The sequence below is a fragment of the Heterocephalus glaber genome, unplaced genomic scaffold (genome assembly GCF_053883595.1).
Source record: "Heterocephalus glaber isolate CG9 unplaced genomic scaffold, H.glaber_assembly_v1.0 deba00001456, whole genome shotgun sequence".
In the NCBI taxonomy this organism is placed as follows: Eukaryota; Metazoa; Chordata; class Mammalia; order Rodentia; family Bathyergidae; genus Heterocephalus; species Heterocephalus glaber.
This window is the reverse complement of record NW_028258304.1, coordinates 2448274-2465740: the sequence shown is the minus strand read 5'-3', so window position 1 is coordinate 2465740 and position 17467 is coordinate 2448274. Positions and strand designations below refer to the sequence as shown.

Genomic DNA, 17467 nt, shown 5'->3' with positions numbered 1-17467 from the left:
TGAGGCAGGCGCATAAAATACTGTATTTCTTTCTTTCTTTTTGGTACCTGGGATCGAACTCCGGACCTTGCACTTGCAAGGCAGGCGGCGGCACCACTAAGTTAAATCCCTGGCCCAAAATACTGTATTTCTTAATGGCTAAATAAAGTAATTACAAGTTAGTTTGTGTTTAGATTCTGCTGATTATCTCTGTATAGTCTCAGCACCTAACAGTGTCTACAAGGCTCCAAGGACTGTATCAGGGTAAATGAAAAGGATTTTGAAAAGGAGCCAGTTACTTCATTCAGAGGCCAAAATAAATTAAACATTTATTTTTATAATTATATAAATGCGATCCAAATATATGCACCATTAGTTTTTTCAAAAGAAACATGCTGTAAATAAACAAATTACATCTGCTTATTGATATGTATATGGACTTCCTTAATGTCTCACTGGGCTTAATTACAGACCACTCTCAGTAAAATATTTTTAGTATAAAGTGTAGCATGATGTTAAACCATTTTAGCTTTTGCACATACATGTTGCACTTTTGGCTAATAATGAAGAAAAATTTGCAGCGTTTTACTATTAAGCTAGGTTGCATCGATCCTTTTAAATGGCATCAGTATCAATGTCATCACCCTTGTCAGCCTTCACAGTTTCAACTGTCAGTAGACTGGCAGTCTTCTAATACACCACCTCAGTGTTCTCATCTTCTTCTTCACCACCAGAAGATTCTCCGTCTGCCTCCTTTGACCATTTCATAAATGGCTGTACTTTGACATGAATCTCTTTGACACATTCTTTTGAAAAGTACTTCTTAAAGGCCTTTTCTGACTAGCTGCTGATGGCTTACTCTTCTAAAAGGTCTGCATCATACTTCTTCCAGATATGAGGAATCTTGGAGATGAGATGAGCTTGATGCATTGTTAATGCATACTTTAAGCTATGAAAAAGGTACCACTGAACTTTTCTATTGTGACAGAATCTTAGGAAATGGCACCTGTATTTTTAAATTTGTTCTCTAACTTCATTAAAAAGAACTTCAGTCAGGACAAGAAGGCCCATAGCTTACACTTAAGTCTTTTGCTTTAGTAACAATTTCTTTGTCAGATGAGTCAGTAATACCCCCTCCTTTCTTTTTCTTTACAAAATCAAACAGAATCTCCACACTCTTCTGTGTTTTTTCCAAATCATTACTGAGGGTCAGGACTTTTGCATGGTCACTGGTTTCACCCATTCCGGGCCTCTGAGCTTCCTCAGTTGCATCCTCCCCCTAGTCATCCTCCCCCTAGTCATCCTCCTCCTCTCTTTCTCAGCATGTGGAGGAGGGCTGATTTCATTTGGCAGCAGCGGCGGTATTTCACTCTTGGACATGGAGCCATTTTCCTTGTTTTGTCCTTTCTAGTTTTCTTTTTTATTTTTCTTTCCGGTACCACTGCCACTATTCCCAGGTGGGTTTTTGAGAATGAAAGTGCAGAGTTTATGATGTGTGTCAGGCATGCCTTGATAGCCACAGGCTTTGTAAGAATTATTTGTTCTTTTCTTCTTTGAATAGACATGCAGATTTGTTTCAAGATTCTCACACTCAGAACAGAGAATGATTTTTTTCCCTTAAATTCTTTTATTGGTACATTTTAGGTATACAATACATTTACATTTATCAGTGGGTACTTGTACCTGTACATGATGTATCTTGATTCTTATTTTTTTCCCCATTACCTGTGTGCCCTTCACCCCTCCACCCTTCCCTATTTGCATAGATTTTGTTTCCATTTTTTTTCCTTCCTCATAATTTTTCCTTTCCCTTTTTTCCTTTCCCCTTCCCTTCCCACCACCCCTACAGAGAATGATTTTTTTTTTAATGAATCTGTCCAATCGTGAGATCCATTGACAATGTAATGATCATTCTTTACATCACACTTGTATCTGTGCTCTCAGCTCCCAGCCAGAGTGGGATATGTTGGAGGCCATTTAAGTGCCTTTGCAACATCAACCATGTTGACTATAACTGTCTTGATTGCATTTCCTTTGCCATCAACCTTGGCAGTCAGACAGAGCATCTTGTAGTGATGCAACAGGTCTGAAACTCTGTGGTTGATTATTTGGCTTATTAGTGTCTTTATTAATAAAATGAAGAGATCTTTGATTGGAATTTTTGGGCATCTTCTGTCTGGAGGAAAAAGGATGACATAAATGACTGCAAGAGTTCTCAGTCTCTGACATGAAAAAAATTTCATCATTGAGGCAGTAAACTTCTTGTTCATATTCATGGTTCCCCAATACAGGCACCAATGGCTGCACAACAGCTCTCTAGAATGTTCTTGCTTTGCCTTACAAGTTCTTTAAGAATATGAGGTGTGGTGTCTCAGCTCAAGCAGCTGTAACAAAATGCAATTGGCTGCATGGCTTAAACAACAGAAAGTTATTTTCTCAGAGTTCTGAAAGCTGGAAAGTCCAAGATCAAGGCTCTGGCAGAGTTCAGGTTTTGGTGAAGACTCTTCCTGGCATGGAGATTCTGACTTCCTTTCTCACTGCATGCTCACATGGTCTTTCCTTGGTGTATGTCTGTACATGTGGAGAGAGACAAAGAGCTCTTTGGTAGCTTTTTCCCCGCTCCGTACTAGGGATTGATCCTAGGGCCTTTGCACTGAGCTATATCCCCAGCTCCTTTTTATTTTTTATTTTGAGACAAGGTCTCATTAAGTTGTACAAGTTGAGCTTGAACTTGTGATCCTCCTGCCTCAGCCTTCCAGAGTACTGGGATTACAGGCAGGCACCTCTGTGCCTTGTTGGGTCTTCTTGTAAGACTACCAATGCTATTAAATTAGGACTCCACCTTCCTGACCTCATTGAACCTTAATTATTTCCCAAGACCCTATCTCCAAATACAGCCACATCAAGGTTTAGAGCTTCAGTATATATATCTATATATTTTTTGGAACCGGAGATCGAACTTGGGTCCTTGCACTTGCACAGCAGGTGGCGAAACCACTGAGCTAAATCCCCGGCCTTCAGCATATATTTTTGGAGGGAGGTGGACAAAATTCAGCCCTTAGCAAGTGATGTAAATGATAAATATGAGTATCTTAAGTGTATTTCTAAATGAGAAATTCAGGCTGAGTCTTACGTCTCAGAAGCCTGGGGCTCTGCTCCATGCTACCAATTCTCCCAAATATCTTCCTAATCTTCACTATTGTCTACTTGTTCTTTTTTTAAAATTAATTTTATTGGTACATTTTAGGTATACAATATAATGACATTCATCACTGGAAATTTGCACCTTTACATAATCTCTCTTGGTTCTTATTTTTTCCCCATTCTCCTGCCCTCCCTTCAACCCTTCTGTCCCTCCCTATCTACAAAGACTTAGTTTCCATTTTTTCATTTTCTCATATTAATTCTATTCCCTTCTTTCTTTTCTCTACCCCTCCCACTTCCCCTTCCCCTTTGCACCTCTTCTTCCTATTTCACATTATCTATTATACCGTTTAGTCCTTATTTACACTTTCAGTTTCTCGCACTAGAGAAACTATTCAGTATTTACATGTGTGTCCTATTTATTTCACTTAAGAGTATTGGCTCAATGTGCATCTATTTAGCAATAAATGTCTCTAGTTTCTCGTTCTTTATCATTATTGTGTACTTTGAATCTTCTCCATCTTTCTGTAAATTAACTTTTCTTAGTAAGGAAGAGATTCCTTCAATTGCCCACAAATGGATCATGGTTGATTCAATTGCCTGCTCTTCTCTCCCCCACCCAGAGGTAGGAGAACTTGGGGTGAATGGAGCATTTGAGTGATCATTTAGCTCTGCAGGGTCACCTTACTCCCTTTCTCATTCTCCCTTCATATTGTAATGACAACTGGAAGAAAGCCACCTTGCATCAGACTTGGAGAAAATGGGAGGAAGCTGAGCTTTGGCCCAAGAAAAGCATTTGACAAACTCACATATATATTTTTATTATGAAGAAAGATGTAAAAATGAATATGAAAAAACTTATATTATTATTTGGTTTGAGCATTAAGCTTCATCTTTGTATGATACGTGTACATGTCTGTTTGTATCAGTGACTAACATCTGTTTTTTTTTTTGGTACTGGGGATCGAACTCAGGACCTTGTGCTTGTGAGGCAGACACAGTGCCACTGAGCTAAATCCCCGGCCCCTAACATCTGTATTACACAAGGTTTTGGAATGTTTTGGAATTCTGGTTTATGTAATTTTGTATTTTTTTTTTTTTGGAATTGAGGATCGAACACAGGACCTTGCACTTGTGAGGCAGGTGGAGGCACCATTGAGCTAAATCCCTGGCCCAGGTTTATGTAATTTTGGAAGGTTCTGGAATGTATTGATAGATTTCCTGATATATTACAAAAAAAGGCATTGGTTCTATTTCTAACAGGGACAGTTAATAAGCATTCACTAAATTGCCTAATGAGCATCTTTTTTTTTCTTCCCCCCATTAAGTTTATTGATACATATTAGGTATAAAATACATTTACATACAACATTGGGATCTTGTACCATTACGTGAGTATATTGGTTCTTATTTTTTTTCCCCTTCCCTTGCCCTCCCTTCACCCCCTCCACCCTTCCCTATTTGCAAAGATTTTGTGTCCATTTTTTTCCTTTTCTCATATTTTTTTCCCTTCTTTCCTTTCCCCTACCTCTCCCACTTCCCCTGCTCCTTTAGACCTTTACTTCCTATTACACAATATCAATTATACATTTTAAAAATTAAAATATCAAGACCTAGGAGACATTACCACAGATTTTACAGAATTTAAAAGGATATAGAATGCATATTTCAAAAATCTGTTTTGAAATTGGGGTGGGGATTTAGCTCAGTGGCTCAATAAATTTGACAACTTCTAAGAAGTACCTTGGAAGACAAATTAATGAAACTAACTCTGGAAGAAATATAAAATTTGAATAGCACCTATTAAAGAAAGTATATTCCTAGCTTGAAAACCTACCTATATGACAACAACAGGCTCGTATACATTTTAACTGATAAATTATATCAAACATTTAAAGCAGAAAAAAAAAAGGAACACATCTCCCCTCATTTTGGAAATCAACATTGTGCTAATCCTAAAACTGGATAAAGATAATAGAAGAAAAAAGTATGAACATAGATAGAAATTTGTTTAACAAAACAAACTCTTAGAAGTCAGATCTGGCAGTAGGTAGAAAGTGGTTTTGTTATAGGGATGGCAGTGTTGGTTCAGCATTGGAAGATCCACCCCCAAAGGTAATCATTTTAACAGAGGAAAGGAGAAAGCCATATGATCCTGTCACTAGTTGGAGAAAGAGTATTGGACTAAATTCTACAGCTGTTCATGGTAAAAGCTATCAGGAGACTAGAAGTAGAACAGAACCTTTTCAACAGATCAAAGACCTGTACTCCATACTTCCAACAAAAACTCCTTCTATGAATGGAGACGATACAATGCTTTCTCCCTAAAGTGGGGAACAAGGGCTTATATGCCTACTCTTCATCTGTCCATTAGACTTTGAAACATAGGTCTAAACCAAAATAGTCTGGCAATAAAATGACACATTTAGGATAGGATTGGCAAGGTAGAGGCAAAATCTTTACACGTAGATGAAATGATCATCTACAGAGAAAATACTAAGAAATCTCTAGGAGCCCCTAGAACTTGTACTTGAATTTAGCAGGATTAGAAAACACAAGGTATATATAAAAATTCAGGTCTATGTATACTTGCTATAAATGAAGAATTGGATATTAAAATTCAAAAGTTATGTAGGAGTACAAAGGACTTAGAAAAGTAAACAAACAAACAAAAAACAGTGTTGGAAGATGTTTAGTACCTAATTTTAAGACTTCTTCTAAAGCTACAGTAATCAAGACAGTGTTGGTGTAAGGAAAGACATATAGATCATTTGAATAAAACAGAGAATCTAGAAATAGAACCACACATATATGGTCCACTGTGTTTTGGAAGATTATTTAACATTGCATTTTATAGAACATAAACTCAATTCAAGAGCCGAGGAAAAGATAGTGTTTTCAGCAAACAGCACTAGAACACCTGGTATCCATATATAAAAAATTAACCTCAACCCTTTATTGCCATACATAAAAATAACTTGAAGGGATCTATGAACCTAAATATGAAAGCCTAAAAGTATAAAACTTTAAGAAGAAATTATAAGGGAAAATGTTTATGAATTTAGGGTAGGCAAGAACTACCTAGGATATAAAAAACATGATGTATAAAAGAAAAAAATTGATAAATGAGATTCCATCAAAATTTAGAACTTTAAATGACATCATTAAAATGAAAAGTAGTCCTTAAGCAGACCATATTTACAATGCATATAACCTATGACCAGAGTATATAAAGAACTCTTACAGCTCATTAATAGACAACCCAATTAACGAGTAAACATAAGAAGATGATAAATAGCCAGTATAGCACAAGGAAAGGTATGTAACTCTAGAATCAGAAAAATACTGATCAGTACAATAACAAGATTGAATTATACACTCATTAGGGAGATGAAGTTAAAAGTTTTAAAAACCTTGTCATGATTTTTTCCTTTTGTTGGATTCTCCCCCTTTGTGTTTAATTTGTCATGCCCAATGGATTCATTCTGCTGGGTTTCCTGGGGTTGTGATCCTCATTGTCTTTTCCTAGGGTATTGTCTAAAATTTTTTAGAGTGCTGGTTTGGTATTCATGAAGTTCCTGAGGTCCTCTTTATCATGAAAGTATCTTATATCTCCATCAATTTTGAAAGATAGTTTTGCAGGGTACATCAATCTGGGTTGGAGGCTGTTTTCCTTTAGGGCTTGAAATACATCACTCCAAGCTCTTCTTGCCTTGATGGTTTGCATTGAGAAGTCTGCTGTGATTCTGATGGGATTTCCTTTGTATGTGATTTGTTTCTTTTCTCTCACTGCTTGTAGAATTTTGTTCTTCTGTTGGATTTCTGGAATCCTAACTATTATATGCCTATGAGTAGATTTTTTTTGATCAAGGCCTGCTGGAGTCCTATATGCTTCACTTATCTGTATGTCAAGTTCTTTTCCCCTCCTTGGGAAATTTTCTGCCATTAATTCTGTGAAGAGTTTTTTTTATGTCATCTGCACTCTCTCCTCTTTCTTCATTGACTCCAATCAGTCTTATGTTATTCTGCTTTGCATTGTCTAGCAGCTGCTGGATTGATTTCTCGTGTTCCCTTACAATTTTAAAGCAATTTTTCTTTTCCTGGTCACTAATTGCAATCTTATCTTCTATATGTGAAATTCTATCCTCACATTGGTTCATTCTGCTGTGCAGACTTTTGATGGAGTTTTTAATCTCTTGGAAATCTGTTTGCATCTGTTTTATGGATTTCATTTCCTATGTTGGGATTCCGTCATGTTCCTCAGATCCTCTATTTTTTTATCTGTGTCCTCTCTAGATTTATTAATCATGTCTTGCACTATGAGCACAATCTTTGCTGTTATCTGAGTAATTATTTCTGATTTCATTTTTTCCTAGATCCTCTTTTGTTGCCAGTTCAGAGAGTCCAGGTGGTTGAGTATCAGAGTGTTCCATCTCGTTTCCCTTTGGGTTTGCTGTAGGTGATCCAGAAGTCTATTTTTGAGGCTCGTTTACGTGTCTTCTCATAACCGTGGGTGTGTGTGTGTGTGCGCGCGCGCTTCTGGCACCCGTGCGGCTCACCTTCTCTGCCCTAGGAGCGTGGAATGGTGGTGGGGAAGCTTCCTTCCGGGTGCTGGGACTGGCTCACCTTCTCTCCTAATGAGCATCTTATAGAGAAGCTAGCTATTTTTCCAGACTATACATGTAATTTAAATTTAATCTTTATTTATTTCACACTAATTAGTCTAGAGGTTGTTTTCTAAGGAATAAACACTGAGCTATGCATATTTTCATTATAAAGAGGAAAATAAAACATCCAGGAACTATAAGGGGTCCTTCAGGTTTCTGGTACATTGCCAGGTCCTTGTCTCCTGTGGAGGCTTTTCATCATTTATTATCTTGCTGGTGCTGTTTGTTTCCTAACCCCTGTTCTACCTGTTTCTCAGTGTTTTAGTTCTTGCTTTTAGTAAAGAATATGTAAATTCTTTCCTCTTCAAAGGCTATGTTCCTGTGGCTGTAAAAACCATTCATACTTATTGTAAAACGTGCCAAGTCCGGAATGGTATAAAGAAGATAGAAAACACTCCCAAACTTAGTACTTATTGGAAATCCCTATTTGTATTTTGTTTTATTTCTTTCTGTTAGATTTTCTTTGTATTTTTGACATTGCTAAACCACACTGTATTATTTTTTTTGGTACTGGGGATCAAACTCGGTTCCTTGCGCTTGCAGGGCAGGCAGCAAAACCACTGAGCTAAATCCCTGGCCCCAAAACCACACTGTATTTTGTAGTATTGTATCTTGTTTTCTCCTCCTGACATACTTTGTTAAGAAATTTTGTTATTCAAGCAAAAAACTGTAATGATCATTTTTTTTTTTTTTTGGTCCTGGGGATCAAACTCAGGACCTTGTGCTTGTGAGGCACTGGAACCACTGAGCTAAATCCTGGCTCCTGTAATGATCATTTTTAATGGCTGACTGACATTCTATCATGCAGATTACTTAAAGGATAATTTTTCAAAAGTAAGATTATGACTGTCATACAAATATAAATGAGTATATCAAAGGTTTTATTTAGGTCATTAATTAATGAAGGAACCGGTAAGATGACACAGCCAGTTCAAATGGGGAATTTAAAGAACTACATATAGAAAAATGATAAGAAATGTTGAGATGAATTTACAAGTCAGTGCAAAACTCAGAGGGCAACAATCAGTGACATCTCTCACTCTGATTGGAATTTCTGTGCATAAAGGAAATTTGCATTATTATTAGTTTTCTACAATTTGCATAGTTGTAAAATAGCTCAAAGACAGTGAAAGAAAATTATAATCCACTTATCTTTTTGGTCATTTGAAAGTCTTTTACAGTTTTTCTTGACAAAATCTTATACGATTTACTCACCTATTAGCATCATTTGTGCAGTGTCCCTCCCTGCAGAAAGGCTGGCTTTCCTCCTTTCTGAGTGACATGAAGGAAATTGGCGAACCTCACAGGACTCGCAGAACCTCACCTGTAGAGTGAGAACAGGCTGGATAGTCTCAAAAAGCCTCCTCCTCTCTTTCTTTTGCACTACTAGGGATCAAACCCAGACCCTTCACAGTGAGCTTTATCCCCAGCTCTCTCTTTCCCTCTCTCTCTCTCTCTCTCTATATATATATATATATTTTGTTTTGTTTTGTTTTAAATTTTGAGACAGGATCTCCATAAGTTCCAAAGTTGCCTAGGGTAGGCTTGAACTTGCCATCATCCTGCCTCAGCCTCCCACCTCAGCCTCCCAATGTGCTGGAATTATAGGCATGCACAATCATGCCTGGCTCTCAAAAAGCCTTTCTGAAGGTCTAACCCACCTAGTCCCCTAGTTACCTCCTGCAAAGGTCTACTTGGGAAACATCACTGTTTTGTTTGTCTTTCATATCCTTCCTTTCAGCAAGATTATACAGGTAAGCAATTAGTGCCCTACTTGACTATAAGCACAAGAGTGATATAAGATAAAAAGCTATGATTAAATTAGTCTTCAAATTTTGTGTGTGTGTGTGTGTGTGTGTACATGCTGGGGATAAAATCCAGGGCATCACTCATGCTAGGCAAATGTTCTACTACTGAGCTATATCCCCAGCCATCTTTTAAGAAGTTTAGACAGAGAATTATAAGGGTAGAAAAGAGGCCGGGGATTTAGCACAGTGGTGCCGCTGCCTGCCTCGCAAGCACAAGGACCTGAATTCGATCTCTGGTACCAAAAAAAAGAATAGAAAAGGAAGCATATGCTATAGTTTAATTGCCATGGTTTTTGTTTTCTTAGTGGCTGTTATGGTTTAGATCTAAAATGTCTCCCCAAATATCTTGTGTTCAGAAGTGAAGCCTATAAAAGATGATTGGCTCACTGGGGCAATACACTCATTAGTGGATTAATTCATTGATGATTTTATAGCTAAATGTTCTTTTAGCAGGTGGGGGCTGCAACCCTGAAAGGGTGTATTTTTGTCCTCATCTACACCCTTCTCTCTCTGTGCCCTGGCTGCCATAGGTTGAGCTGCTTTCTTCTGTCATACCCTTCCACTGTGCTGTTTCTCACTTGGAGCTAGCAAACCATGGACTGAGACCACTGGAAACTGTCAGCCAAATAACCTCTCCTCCTTTAAGATGTGGGTGTTGGGTATTTTTATCTAGCAATCATAAAGTGGCTAATACAGTGGGAAATAATACAATAGTGTGTTTAGCTTGGATGATGTCTTTTACTTGATGAAACAAAATAATAACTTTATGGGAAAGAAAAAGAAACACCAGTGTAAAAGTAAACAGATTACAATATATACAGTATTCATATTTCAGAAATACTTAAAAAAATTCTGAATGAAAAACCAAGTCTTAGAATTGAGAAAGCATATTTGCATATTCAGTAGGTGAAGAAAGAACTAGGTCATGAATTTCTTCCTGTCTGATGTATAGAAAGGATTTGGTAATTCAGAAAAAACAGCACTTTTTTTTCTGATTCCAAAAGGAGTACTGCTGGAAGCAACCCAAATGTCTATGAACTGATGACAGAATAAACAAAATATGATAGATCCATAAAGTGGAATATTATTCATCCACAAAAAGCAATGAAGTACTAGTACATGCCACAATAGGATATATCTTGAGAACATTATTTTACATGAAAGAAGCCAGACACAAAATGCCACATATTGTATATTCTATTCATATGAAATTTAAATCCAGAATAGGTAAATTTATTGAGAAAGAAAACAAATCAGTGCTTTCCAGAATCTGTGTGTGTGTATGGGTGTGTGTGTGCATGAGAAATGAGCTTAATAACTATGAGGTTTTCTTTTGAGTGATGGAAATGTTTTAGAACTAGAGTGGTGATGGATGTACAACATTTGAAATGTCAAAATCCCACTGAATTGTATGATATAAAATGAATTGTATGATATAAATTTTATGCTATGTGTATTTGACCACAATAAATAAATTATCCAAGTAATACATGTTGGAAAAAATTTTAAAATTCCTATTTTAAAAAAAGAAAGAAAGAATAGTATTAGCAATAATGTTCAGTTCCTTAGTGGTTGGCAGATGTCACTCACTAGCTTTGCTTTTTGTCTCACTGAACTCAAGGGCCACTCCCATCCATTGAACTGCTTTAGTGGATCCACTAGAATTGAGAGAGGGCAGTTGGTCTCTTAGGGCTCTTATGAATGTTTCTGATGCAGCTGCCAGAAGTCTCTGACACGGCTCACTCCATCTCCCTGGCCTGAGGAGTCACTCTGACCCCTCTTCCTGTCTTCCAAGGTACCACATAGATACTTGTGATTCAGAAAGACAGGAGTCTGTACAGCTTTCTTTGTGAAGCTTCAGGGGACATGTGAAGAGCTCCTCTCCTGGCTGATGAGAAGCTGATAGGAGAAACCATTGTGGGGCAAGAGGGAGGTCAGACAAAGCTGTTCACTGGCCAACACCTGAAAGGTATGTAGAAGTTAGATATGTAAATTTCTGTTTCCTAAGAGCCATTATTTTCTTAAACCTTCTATATGCTGTGCCACAGAAGCAGCATTTCACCTTTGCTTGTAGACAGTTTGGAACAAGGAGGGACTGGGGATGGAGAGATGACCTGGAGTCAGGGAACAGCTGGATGAAGGCCAGGAGGCAGGAGTGTGTGAGAGGAGCTGAACAGATTTCATCCTGGCTCATGTTGGAGGCTGTGAGGGCCTTAGGGGTGAGAAGTGGGCTGAAGATTCAGACTGTAGAAAGGCTTTATCCTAAGAAGGTGAGCCATTTTGATGCCGTTTCTCTTCTTAAACAGGAATATTTAAGGTGTTTCTTCCTGTGAAGGCCAGTTGTGTCTGTGGGGACAGTTGTCTTGAGAGATGAATCCTCTCCTCTGTAAGCTTGTTGGGCTGGAGATGAAATGGCTCTGAAGCTACCAGTCAGAGGAGGACCCTTTCCTGTCAGCTTCTCATTATGCCACAAAAGAGCTCCTCCTATCCCCAGACAGTGTTGCTATGTAGTTCAGGTTGGCTTTGAACTCACTATGTAGCCCAGGCTGGCCTTGAATTCACTGCCTTCTGCCTCTGCCTCCTGAGTGCTGGGATTACAGGCATGCACCTCCACGTCTGGCCTGTTGATGGGCATTTAGGTTGATTCTATATCTTGGCTATTATGAGTCACTATAGTTAACATGGGGGTACAGATGTCTCTTTGGCATAGGGATTTAATTTCCTTTGGATATATACACAGGAGTGGGATTGCTGGGTCTTATAGTGGTCCTACTTTTATTTTTACTTTTGAGGGAGGGTTTCGCTTTGTAGCCCACAGTAGCCTGGAATTTGCAATGTAGTCCAGGCTGGTTTCAAACTCATTTTCTCTTTCTTTACTTCTTTCTTTTCCCTCTCTCTCCCTCCCTCCCTCCCTTCCTTTCTTTCTCTTGGCAGCACATTTATTAAAGGTAAAAAGAAAGAAACATGCTCTGCAGAGTGACTTTGGGTGAAGTAAAAGTAGGAAAAAAAGTGTGTTCTCCAGCATGAGAGTGGACTGCTGTGAAAGGACACAGTGCCGGAGAGTTCAGTGGCAACTGTCCTTTATGTCACCTCCCACTCCTCAGGCTGACATCAGGTTGGTCTTGAACTCAGGATCCCCCTGCCTCAGCTTTCTGAGTGCTCAGATCCCAAGTGTATACCACCATGCCGAGCTGCTTTTAATCTTTTGAAGAATCTCCATACTGTTTTCTGTAATGGCTGTATCAATCTGGGGTACTTTAACTCATGTCATGGTCAATGTCTTGAGGGTGCTGGTAATCTTCCTCTATGGAAAAGAAATGAATAAAAATCCACAAATTTAATAATCTGACAGAGCACTCCATCTATGTGAAAACTACAAGAGAATATGATACAGTATAATTAGTGACTTAATTTTGTGTGTTCCCAAAAAAGGAGGATCAGGATAGGCTGTGTTTTGGTGGCCACATCATGGAGAAAGAGGGTTGTAATAGAAGTTTGGCCTGGAAAAGCAAGCACTATAGTGGGAGTCTAGGAGAAACATTTTAAGAAAGGTGGAAGTAAACTCGACGGTGAGAATTGTAGCCTAAGAGCTTGTTTGAGAGTTGGAAGGTTATCAGGTTCCTTGCTACCTCCATTTCTGGATCTGTGAAATGACTTTACAGGAAGGGGAGCCACACAGAAGACCCAGAGCATGATTGGAGTTCTATAAAGAAATACCAAAGAGGACTACAAGGCATTTATTCATTAAATATGGAAACCTTTCATCCCCCACTACACCCCCAGGCTGGAGACCTTGGTTATAAAGAATTAGTGTAATAACTGTGTTGCAACATGTTTTCTCTGGTTTGTTTCTTAGTCCTTAGGAAGGCCTTAGGAAGAGGCATGGACATTTACATCTCAACTGAAGGCATTGATTGGAAGGGTTTCTCCCTGAGCTGGTCCACTTGGAAGCCAGGTATTCTGAACTGGTAGAAAGGGCAAAACCTTCCCCAACCCCGCCCCTGCTTTTAACTCAGATCAGAGGGTTCAGCTCTTTATGTGTGAGCCCGCCAGGCTGCTGGCAGTTGGGCTGGGTTGGAAGGGGGCACGGGTTGGCTTTTCCTCAGGAGAGAGTCCGTTGGGGTGGGGCCCAGGGAGGGAGGGAGGGAAGGAACTTTGCCAGAATAGGAAAACAGAAGCTGGAGAGATGTAGCGCACTAGGAATGTGCTTGAGATGATCAGAAGTTTAGGACTCCTTTCATAGCAACCTGACTGCGGGGTGGTTGATACGTTTTTCTAAACTCCCAACTCCTGTGATTCAGGACTGTGGCTTTAGCAATTACTAAAGTACTACTTTGCCCTTGTACACATGGCCAATTACTTCAAACTTTCAAAAAGGCCAAGAAGTCTCAAATAAGGATCAGTTCCCCCCAAATCAGGGAATGGGCTGATCCAGTTTTAAGCAATTTTAGGTGTAGTTCTGAAGAGAGCAAAGCTTTGTGTGGGTGTATGGAAGTGTGGGGGAGGAATGAAGTCTTTTTTAACAAACAGCTTTATTGAGATATAATTTACATACCATACAATTTACCCACTTAAAGTGTACAATTCACTGGCCTTTAGTATAAACACAGAATTGTGCAACTATCATAGTCAATTTTAGAACATTTTGTCACTACATAAAGAAACCCCATACCCTTTAGTTATTGCCTTGTCTCCTCACCCCTACCCCAGCACTAAACAACCACTGATGTTCTTTCTGTCTCTATAGATTTCCCTATTCTGGACATTCATACGGATGGAATTATATAATATGTGGCTTTTGTGCCTGACTTTTTTCATTTAGTGTATTTTTTTTTCTGCTATTGAGGATTGAACCCAGGCATCCCCAGCCATTTTTATTATTTTAATTTTGAGACAAGTTTCTCACAAGTTGCTCAGGGGAACTCAAACTTGCAATCCTCCCACTCAGCTTCCCCAAATGCTGAGATTATAGGTGCCCCATCACACCAGTAATGTTTTTTTTTTTTGGTGCCAGGAATTGAACTTGGGTCCTTGCGCTTGCGAAGCAGGCAGCAGAACCACTGAGCTGAATCCCCGGCCCCACACCAGTAATGTTTTTAAGGTTCATTTGTATTGCAGTATGTATTAGTTCTCTATTCTTTTTAGTGGTGAAATATTATTCCATTGTGTATATATGCCACGATGTTTTCAATCCATTTATCAGTTGGACATTCATGTTGTTTCTATCTTTTGGCTATTATGAATAATGTTGCTGTAAATATTTGTTTGCAAGTTTTTAGGAGGAGCAATGGTTTCATTTCTCTTGAGTATATATACCTAGTGGAATTGCTGGGTCATATAGTAACTTGATGTTTAATTCTTTGAGGAAGTGCCAGACTTTTCCATGGCACACACACTATTTTATATTCTCACTAGCAATGTGTTGGGTTTTCTGTTTCTCCACATCCTAGACAGCACTTGTTCATTTCTTTTTTTTTTGAGTATAGCCATCCTAATGGGTGTGAAGTGTACCTTGTGGTTTTGGTTTGCATTTTCCTAACAACTACTAATGTATAGTAAAATACTTGGCAAGTTGTATATCTTCTTTGGAGAAATATCTATTCAGATCCTTTGCCAATTTATCAAATTAGATAATTAGCTTTTTTTTTTGGTAGGGTATTGAACTCAGGACCTTGCGTTTGCCAGGCAGGCACTGGCAATACTAAGCTAAATCCCTGGACGATAATTGGCTTTTAAATTTGAGTTTTAACAGTTCTTTACGTAGTCTAGATACTAGCCCTTTTATCAGATATGTGATTCACAAATATTTTTGCATTTTTTTTTCAGTACCGTCAATCGAACTCAGGATCTTGCACTTGCTAGGCAGGCGTGGCACCACTGAGCTACATCCCCAGCCCTATTTTTGCATTTTGTGAGTTGCCTTTTTCTTTTCCTTTGCCTCCTCCCTCCTTCCTTTCTCCTTCCTCCTTTTTTTTTTTTGACAATACTGATGATTGAACCCAGGGCCTTCACACTGAGTCACATCCCCAGCCCTTTTTATTATTTAATTTTGAGATAGGGTCTTGCTGAATTCCCTAGGTGAGACATGAAGTTGTTATTCTTTTGCCTTATCTTCCCAAAATGCTGGGGTTAACAGCTATGTACTACTGTACTTGGCTTTTTATTTTCTTGATGTTATACTTTGAAGCACAGAAGGTGTTAATTTTGATGAAGTCCAATTATGTGTTTGTCATATTGCTCATGCTTTTGGTGTCATGTCTAGGAATATTTTTCCAAATCCAATGTCATAAAGATTTATACTTATACTTTTTTTCCTAAGAGTTTTATAATTTTAGCTCTTACATTTAGGTCTTTGATCCATTTTGAATGAACTTTTTTTTTTTTTTTTTTTGGTACCGGGGATCAAACTCAGGACCTTGCACTTGTAAGGCAGGTAAAGGACTACTGAGCTAAATCCCCAGCCCATTGAATGAACTTTGTTTAAACTGAGATAAAATTTATGTTTTACCACCACAATTCAGTGGTGTTTAGTACATTTATAATGTTGTGAAAGCACTGCCTGTCTCTAGTTTCAAAACTTTCACATCACCCCATAATAACTCTATGCTCATTAAATAACCACACTCTATTATCCTTGTCTTCAAGTCCCCTGTCAATTACTAGTCTGATTTCTGTCTCTAAAGATTTACCTACAACATAGAACAAGGAAGGGGCGGGCCGGGGATTTAGCTCAGTGGTTTCTCCGCATGCTGCTCAAGCGCAAGGACCCAAGTTCGATCCCCAGTACCAAAAAAAAAAAAAAAAAGGAAGGGGCAATTGGCACTTTCTCCCTGGCTCCTAGCTTGAAGAGACACAGTGAAAGTGGGTGACCCCAGAGGGCTTCAGGGAGAAACACACCAGTGGAATGGAGTAATGGATGCCATGCACTACAACAGTTGGTGAGTGACTTCAGTGTGAGCAACGGCAGTGTCCCTTGGAGAGAGTGCCTGGTTAGATGCCATTCTAGGGAGGGGCCAACTGAACCTGGGACTCAGAGCAGCCATGGGTTGGCTTCATCTCAGGGCTCCCAGTGTTGAACTCCCACAGTGACTGGGTGAGGAACAGCCACAGAAGAAGTCCATGGTCAGGGTACCATGGTCAGGCCAGCAAGAGACCCCAGAGTTCTATAAGCTAAATAACTCAGGCCTCACCCTAGAGGCAGTGTTCAACCTGAATTTCTGTGGATTTGAAAGTCTGGCCAGGTGTGGTGGCACATGCTTGTGATACCAGTACTTGGGAGGCTGAGGCAGGAGGACCACTGTGAGTTTGAGGCCATCTGGTGCTACATACTGAGTTCAAGACCAGCCTGAACTACATAGTGAAGAAAACAAAGATGGTCACTTGGGTTAAAAGAATAATCCAAGAGGAAGATATAACAATCATAAATATATATGCACAAAATACCAGTGCACCCAACTATATAAAACAAACACTAATAGGTATGAAAAATCAGATATGATATAATTGTGATGGGGGACCTTGATACCCCACTGTCAAAAATAGACAGATCAACTAGGCAAAAAAATCAACAAAGAAATATCAGAGCTGAACCAAACCTTTGAACAAATGGACTTAATAGATATCTACAGAGTGTTCCATCCAACAAAAACAGAATGCACATTTTCTTCAGAAGAACACGGAACGTTTTTCAAAATAGGCCACATACTAGTTCATAGAACATTATTCAGTAAATGCAAAGGGAGTAAAATTATTCCATGCATATTATCAGATCACAATGCAATGAAACTGGAAATAAATGGGAAAAGAAACCACAAAAACTACACATATGGAAATTAAATAATATCCTTCTGAACAATCAGTGAATCACAG

General features: G+C 38.8%; 1 long non-coding RNA gene and 1 pseudogene across 1 annotated transcript in view; one reads left to right on the top strand and one right to left on the bottom strand.

The window, feature by feature from the left end:
* LOC147827107 (uncharacterized) overlaps positions 1–17467 on the top strand; it is a 103504-nt gene that overhangs the window by 10089 nt on the left and 75948 nt on the right. The window lies entirely within an intron of this gene.
* LOC101724073 (eukaryotic translation initiation factor 5 pseudogene) lies at positions 595–2045 on the bottom strand (annotated as a pseudogene).